Source organism: Gossypium hirsutum, chromosome D01 (assembly GCF_007990345.1).
Source record: "Gossypium hirsutum isolate 1008001.06 chromosome D01, Gossypium_hirsutum_v2.1, whole genome shotgun sequence".
Classification (NCBI taxonomy): Eukaryota; Viridiplantae; Streptophyta; class Magnoliopsida; order Malvales; family Malvaceae; genus Gossypium; species Gossypium hirsutum.
The window spans coordinates 49,368,815-49,377,694 of record NC_053437.1 but is presented as its reverse complement, the minus strand read 5'-3'; the positions used below and the strand labels follow the sequence as shown (position 1 = coordinate 49,377,694).

Sequence of the window (8,880 nt, the reverse complement as noted above, 5' to 3'; positions counted from 1 at the left end):
TCAGGGATACTTACTTACCGAACATTTTAAGTTAAACAACCAAGGATAACTCCATTATATCATAAGCCAACTTTCCTTTCCTATACACATCACCCCATAAGGTTAGTTGATTCGACATTTCATATATAAATCCAATCAGAGCATGATATAAAAATATATCTAACATTTCACTTTTGTAATTCATCTCTCATACACATACATTAAACCAATTTTTCCTTTCAATTGCACATTTCATCATAATCCATATCATTACTCAAAAATCATAGTTCATTTCTTTTACATACCTTTTCATTTTTAACCATTACATTTCCCATTGAACCAAATAGAATAACATCGAATACTTAGGATAATACTCATATAACCATTTAATTCTTTAAACACTCGACAAGCATAACTAGATAACATATTTATAGACATATGAAACATATAATTACCAAGACACTAATATTCATTATCAAACTATACTAATCAAAACATGCATCTCATATTCATACTTATGATAAATATCTCACCTGAAACATGTTACCTGAATAGCAAATGGTTGAATGATGAGATACCGACCTTTCATTGCTATCCTTTTCAACCTTTTCATTGATATCCTTTTCGGATTACGTCCTTTTCAACCTTTTCATTTGATATCCTTTTCGAATAACGTCCTCTTCAACATTTTCATTTGATATCCTTTTCGGATATTTCTTTTTCAACCTTTTCATGTGTTATCCCTTTCGGGTAACTTCCTTTTCAACATTTTCAAGTATTCAAAAATTCTGAATGTAGTGCCATGGTGTCTTTCAACCATGGTCTTTTCCTTTTCAAGTATAATACCATGAGATATTTCAATCACAATCATTTCTTCTTTTTTTTCAATTTAAATCAATCAAATAAATAATTTCATAAACACGTATATAATTAATCTTATAAATTCAAATTTAATATTTTAAAATGAAACACGAACTTACATTGACAAAAATAGTTGTAAAAACGAAGCCGCCTACTAATCTGACACTTTAACTTTTCCCTTGGTTTAGATCTATTTGGCTCATTTCTTTATCTAAATAATAATTTTCATTCAATTAAACCATTCAAAAACTTAAAAATAACTAATTAAACTTATAACCCTTAGAAATGGGAAATTTATAAAATTACCCCTAATGTTTTACCTTTTATGCAATTTAGTCCCTAAACCCGAATAATTTAACCACTTGTAATTAAAGTTCATGCTAGCCAATTTTCATAGGGTTTATAATCAACCCATTTTTACCACCATTTCACAATATTTACCTTAAATTTTACTATTTTCACAAATAAATCCCTAAACATTAAAATTATCAAAAATCACTTAACAAATGGCTTCTACTTAACAATCAAGCTTACTAATTTATCAACCAAGATCACAAATACTCCCAATTCATTCATGGAAAATCCCTCAACTTTTAACAATTTAACGAACTAACCCCCAAGTTAATTAAATTAAGCTAATACGGCTACAAGAATATAAAAATCACTAAAAACAAACCTCAAAACCACAACCACAAGCATGCATGGAGAAGAGTTGGCCGTAACTTCCTTTGTCTCCAAAAATGGAGTTTCGGTTGGAGGAAGATAAACCATAAAAAGTTGAAAGTGATATGTTTCTTTTTATTTTATTGTTGCTTTAGTTTTCTTAACTTATTTTAATATTTTATTAATATCGACACATTTATTCACCCATAAACTATATAAACTATACTAACTGTGCATGCCACTAAAAAATGGTGGAATTTCCACTTAAACCCTTGTTAATTTAGCCTTTAACACCTTTATCTAATAAAAGTAAACTTTTGTGACTTTTACGATTTAGTTCTTTTATATTAATTTACTATCTAAAAGTCAAAATATCTTAACTAAATTTTAATACGACCTTAATAACATTCTGTAAATATTTTATTAAATATTTACAGCCTCAATTTTTTTAGAAAGAAGGTCTCAATACCTCATTTTCTAAAACCACTTGACTCTAAAGATATACTACTTGAACCTAATTATTCGTTCAATTAACAATAAATCATTAAATCAAATTTAAATGTAATTCTATATTTAATTATAAAATATTAATTTACTGACTCACTCGTCAGATTTGTAGGCCCGAAACCACCATTTCCAACACCATTGAAAAATGGATTGTTACAATAATATAATTAGTTAATCTAAGTAATTAACACAATTAATCATTTCAGTTAAAATTTTGAAGTGAATTTTCCTTATATATACTCGTACCAACAAAGAAAATATATTTGTAAGTATGATTAGTTATAAGGTGATGAAACAATGATATAGTTAGTCCAAATAATTAACGTGGTTAATAATTTCATTTAAAATGTTGAGGTGGGTTTTTTCTTAACGTGGTTAATAATTTCATTTAAAATGTTGAGGTGGGTTTTTTCTTAAACATACTCATTCCGATAAAAAAAATCTATGTTAATATGATTAGTTAGAAGGTGATTAAGCCATGATTTAATTAAAAGCGATGATTTTAAGAAGGAAAAAACACATATACTACATTATTTTATTTGGCATAGTTAAAAGTGTTAACTATTTCAAATAATTAATAACATTGGAAAAGTAAATGGATGAAATTCTATTAAAATTAAAGTATAGGGGCTTAATTCTAAATTTGAGCATAATAAAGGGATTAACACCAAATAATTATAAATTTTAAAATTTATTTTGAAATTAATTTTATTATTAATTAAATACAAATTATACAAATAAAATAAAAATAAAAACCCCAGCATAGCGAGGGACAAATTCTAGTATTAGATAATAATAAAAAACTGAACACATCAAATAATAATAATAAACTATACACATCAAATAATAATAATAACTCCTAATATACTGATATTCCCTTTTTATATATATAATGTTAATCTCACATATCAAATTTTTATTAATTATATAAAAAAAATATTTTTGACTTGATTCAGTTATTATCATATTTATATATAAAAATTAGATTTAATTTAATTAAAATATTTAATTATAAAAATATTTTATTTTATTATTTTTAGTTTATACTAATATATTCAATGATATCAATCATTTACATTTAAGTATTGTCAAAATCAAATAGTAGTAAAAGTATTAAATATCAAATAATAATTAAAAACCCTATATATTGACATATACAATATTAATCTCATGCATCAAATTTCTAGTAATTATAAATAAAAATGTTATAAATATTACTTTATTATGGAATTCCATAACTTTTAAAGTTGTAACACTCATTGTAGTAACCCCAATGGAATTATGATGGTTTTATATTGTAATTAAACATTTATTTATTCTTTGTAATTTAAGGGATTGCATCATGTTAAAAGGTCTATAAATAGAGGCATGTACATTGCTTGTATATATACACAATGAATGAAATAAAAAGTTCTCTTCTTTATCTTTCTATTGTATTACCTCTTTGTATTTATATTTTCTCTTTAGTTTGTTTTTTCCTTTCATTATTTCATAACGCATTATCAGTACAAGCTTAGTCTATAGTATTCAATATTCCGTAAGAGAACAAGTAATCTAGATGTATAAAGTCCTTGTTGAAGCAACAATCCTAACGTATGTGATTTTCTGTAACATCCCAAATTTTAGATTAATGAGAATGCAAAATTATTTCAAAAATAAGGGAATAGTACAAGGGTTGATTGATAGTTATGAAAGCATGATAGTTAAATTAAGGTCCCAAGTTCACATCCTTTCTCTTGCAATATCCCTTGTTTTTTTAATATGTGTGTCATCTATACCCTTATAGACCTAGGTATAAATATTATTTTTAAACAAATTGATCAGCCTTTAATCCCATTTTCTCCACCCTAGCCGTCCCTCCCTTCTTCTTTCCTCTTCTCTTTTCAATTTTTCTTTCTCCCTTCCTTATTGTCGTCGCCCTAACCCTTACATCATCATCTCTTTTTCTTTTCTTTTTGCCACAAGATCATGCATCATCTTCCTCACAACCTTGTTGCCATTTTTCCCTTAATTTTCTAGCATCAAATCTGAAATTTTGGACCTCCAAGATCAATTCTCATTCTTGCCAATAAGTATCATTACCATCCCTATCACCTAGTTTGTGTAAGTTCTTTTCTCTCAATTTCTTGATGAATATTGTGAGTTAAAAACTCAAACTTCTAGATCTAGAATTTGAGGTATTTTTAAATATTTAAAATGGAATTTTTTTTAGCTTTCTAAGTGATCTTAAAGGTGGTTTTAAATCAGACCCAATTTGCCCACCATTAGTGGTGGTGCGTATGCTTATGGGCAAAAAGGGTGTTGTTGCTTCTTTAAGTTTTCCCATCTTTTTTTAGCATTACCTTTGGTTTCTTGAACCCCTCCTAATAAGCCTTTAATTATGTGTTAATTAGGGAAAATAAATCTTAATCAATCGACAATTCAAATTGACAATTCAAGAAGCGTATGTGTGGTTGATTGTAAGCTAGTTTATAGTTTCGGTTTAGATATTGAGGAAATATTCTTAATTGATAAAATAAAGAATTTTAATCATGGATTAGCCACTGATTTTAAAGTATTTAAATGTGCTAGGTGCCGACTTAAATGCCCCAAACTAACAGTGAAGCTGAAAGACGTTCGCGCGTACAGTCCGTATTAAATTAGTGTGAGAAATCTAATTAGTTTAGATTCAAAAAATAGTTATAATTGTAAAGATTAGATTGAACCCATAAGTGGGTATTTGGGAGCTATTTGGTAGGTTTAATAATCGGTTTTAATACTAATTTTTAGTTTAATTTAATTTTAAAGCTTATTAGAGAAATCGTGAGATTTACAAGTGTGCTGCAGAAAGGCGAAAATAAGGTGTGGGTCCTAACTCAAAAACTTGAATGTTAATAATGATTTTAATGATATATTTGATGATTTAGCTTGCTGATCGGGCTTGGCTAAATAGCTAAGTAATTTAACTTGTAAGTGGCCAAACCAAGTACGTTTCCAGCCCTAACTATTTGGCATGTTAGTAAAGTTGCTAGTTTGACTAAATGATTGCATGATTGATATTATTGTGAAAGATTGGTTAATTTGATGTATGATTGGTTGTATGTATAACATGATTCTAAATGAAAAATGAAGCTTATGCATGATATATTTGTACAGGTAATTTGCTATGAAATGCTTGAAAGATTGCTATACATGTACATAGAAAATTTTTGTAAGAATATGTGAAATTGTGATTTTTTTAATGATACCACCTTAATGGTAAATCGAAATTGGGATCCATGATCCTGTTCACTGAAAGTATTTGATAATTCGAGCGCATGTTGAACATGTCAATAAATTGAGAAAGTATTGAATTATGACTATGTATGAGATTATATGACATGTTGCATGTGCATTGGGGTGGGTTATCATTGTGGTTGACGGAGGAGTTCCGTAGTGTAAGAACAGTATATTAAGTCCACATTTATTTGTAATCAGTGCACTGCACCAAAATTGGGATCCACGATCCTGTTCACTGAAAGTATTTGATAATTCGAGGGCATGTTGAACTTGTCAATAAATTAAGAAAGTATTGAATTATGACTATGTATGAGATTGTATGACATATTGCATGTGCATTGGGGTGGGTTATCATTGTGGTTGACGAAGGAGTTTCGTGGAGTATGAACAGCATATTAAGTCCACATTTATTTGTAATCAGTGCAGTGCACCTGGAGTACTGAGGAGATTGGCAATTTTATCGCGTTATTTGTTATTTGGTAGATTTTCTGCATTTATGATTATTCGGTGGTTTTACCACATTGAGCTTTGCTCTCATTCGTTGGAGTTCAGTAGACGAGTTCTAGGAACTTGTGGTGTGTAGTGGATGGTTGGGGTAGGAACTCTCATGTGTATTATGTCATGATCATGGTTCATTAAAATATTGCTAGAATTTTTTGATTGTGATATTTGGATTCATTTAATAAAATAAAAATAAAATTTGTTCTTATGAAAATGCTTGGATGTATGCTAAATGCTTATTTGTTAGACTCACACTGAGCTTGTTAAGCTCACCTCATTACCTCAACTTCTCAGGTAATGAACAAAATTAGGAACAGGTTTGGCATGCGGACATACGACGAAATTCAGACCCTATTTCAAACTATTATTTTCATTTTTATTTTATTCAAAATGCCCTAAATATATTCGATTTTTGGATTCTAAAGTTATTTGAATTGTGGTTTGGAACTGTTTTTGTTTTGGGGATTTTTCATGCATACATAGTTTCATACATGAGATTGATTATTTATTATATACTGAAAATGTATTAAGAAAGTTACTTGGCTTAATTAATAATTGGGTTTCTAAATCGATTTTGTTTTTCCGCTACAATTAAGTTAAACAAAGTTATTTTTTTCAAAAGCAAAGATGGGCAAAGAGTTTTTGTTAAACCACGCCAGTACTACTAACTTGACTTAATAAAGATTGGGCTACTTAATTAATGTTTTCCCAAATTAACAAAGGTGATTTCAGTTTTATTAAAAGAGTGCGTTTGTAAGGTTTTTAACCAACAATAGAGTAGTCTTGTTGTTTTGGTTGTCCGACATGACCTACACAATTCGATCATAATGTATAAGTTGAGTTTGGGAGGTTACATTTTCTTTGAATGCTTGAAAGATTTTGAGGTTTTAATATTCTTAATGAAAAAAAAGTTAAAAATGATGCTCATTTTTTTCGTATTTAATTATGAATTTAATTTTTTTTATATATTTCATGGTATGCTTGTATATGATCTAAGACTTTAAATAAGATTGACGTATCAACAACTTTAATATTTTTGCTAAAATATGTATATCTTTCATAACATATGTCATTGATATGATTAAAAAATATTAGCCATTTTTCAAATATTATTTTATTTGGTGACCTTTACCAAATGTACTAAGTTGCCTATTAGATTATTTCTAATAGAGCCACACATGATTTGTGAGTATAAACAAATTTGACTTTTTATATAGACAAAACAAAAATCGTTGTTTTTGTCCAACATCATCTACATGAAGGATTAAAACTAGAATATCTAATTGCAAAAGATACTCTTGACTCTTGAATTGTGTACTAATTTGAAAGAATGATTTGACTATTAGAAAACAATAATATTCTCTAAAGTTTGTTATGATTGAAATATCTAATGTGCTCCTGTAGCAGCAATATTGTGAAAAAAGCTTTAAAAGTACTTTGAAATGATCCCATGCCTTCTAGTGAAAAAGGCTTCATTTCCTTAAGTGAATGTAACAATGCATAATAGTTATGAAAAATCAAAATATAGAGATTGTGGTTGTCATTGTAATTAAGGATGTGGTTGGAGACATATTAATAATTGTTATCATGGTGGTTATAATAGTGGTACTTCTAACCACTAGAAAAATAATAATAAAGAAAAACAAGAAAATGATGGTCAAAATATTCGATGATTATTGAAAATTCATGCTACCAACGTGATATAAAAATGTATTGGTCACGTACCTATTGTATGTTCAACCATCTAGTAAAAATTTATCAAAGCATCCATTAAAAAAAAAGAAACAATATTGAGACAAATTTCTTTATCCTAAAATGATGAAATGGAGGATAATTTTTCAGCAAAAGATGAATTTTTTTACTATGATGCTAAACCTGACCATGCATACAAGGATGATTAATATGTTCTTAATTTGTGTCAAATTTTTATTGATATCCAAGCATAGAAATTTAATTGTTTGGTTTAAGAATCATTAGAATCAACGGCTACTTGATATTTGCTTAGGGATGATCACTTTCTTTTCATCACAAAAGATAGTTATAATCATTACTTCTCATTCATGGTAACCTAAGTCAATCTAATCAGCTTGTCTTGAAATTTGATTTGATTTCTATTAAGAAGTTCAATTTATATAATTATCTATTCGTAACTCTATGAATTTATAAAACTCCAAATGTAACCTCTTCAACTCGACCTAGACGTTAGGTTCGAATTTAGAAGATTACATTGACCACCAAAATGGCCCAATAAGTAATCGGGGTTTATAAAACAGTCATTTTTAAATATTTGTTTATCTTAAAAGAAAACTTAGCCTATTTCAGAAAAACTCATGAGTTAAAAAATCAATTAAGTTTAACATTTTTTTTTGTAACGGTGATTACCTTTGAAAAGCTAATTAATTTTTAATTTATTTATTGCTCAAATTTTAATTAAAACCTAGGAGGGAAAAACTAATATTTAACTTAGTTTTAATAAAAACTATATCTCATGCTTAAATAATTAAAATCCCTATTTCATCAAATTAAATGTCATGCAAGCAACATAAACCAAGACCTAAGTCTCATGCCACAGTTTAATCATAAAACTATATAGTCTTTTGAATAATAGAAAATGTGGAAAATACTTAGTTGTCATGAACTTTGGGATATTCACCCTATCTGGATAGTTTCATGATTGAGGTAGAGGTTAGAAAGTGTAAAGTTACCTTAATCTGACCTTATAATATTTTGTATTTTGTTGTGTTATGACATATATATAAAAATATATATTATCTAACCATAGTGATTTATTAGTAACATGAATTTATTATTTATGTTTAATATATGTTTTATTTGTACCTATTCATTTTATTTTTATATGAATAAATAAAGTTTTTAAATATAAGAAATTTTTATCATTCATGTTGAAAAGAAGTGCAAAAGTGTATATTATTTAAAATAAATTAAGCATTCATTAAGGTTGTATAATAAAATGATTACATGCTCCTGAAGAGCTAATATTGTATCAAATTTTAAAAAGCTTTTAAAAGATAATATTTTACCTTCTTGTGATGCAAAATTTGTAAAACATAATACTATTTTTCAAATCAAAAAGATATTTGTTGAAGGAAA

The 8,880-nt window shown here is 27.5% G+C and overlaps 1 long non-coding RNA gene across 1 annotated transcript; it reads left to right on the top strand.

Annotated features, from left to right (window-relative positions):
- The first annotated feature begins 3,841 nt into the window (after positions 1-3,841).
- LOC121213937 (uncharacterized) lies at positions 3,842-5,483 on the top strand. Its single transcript, XR_005909488.1, has 2 exons — positions 3,842-4,113; positions 4,582-5,483. It is a non-coding gene; the product is annotated as an uncharacterized lncRNA (long non-coding RNA).
- The last annotated feature ends 3,397 nt before the right edge of the window (positions 5,484-8,880 follow it).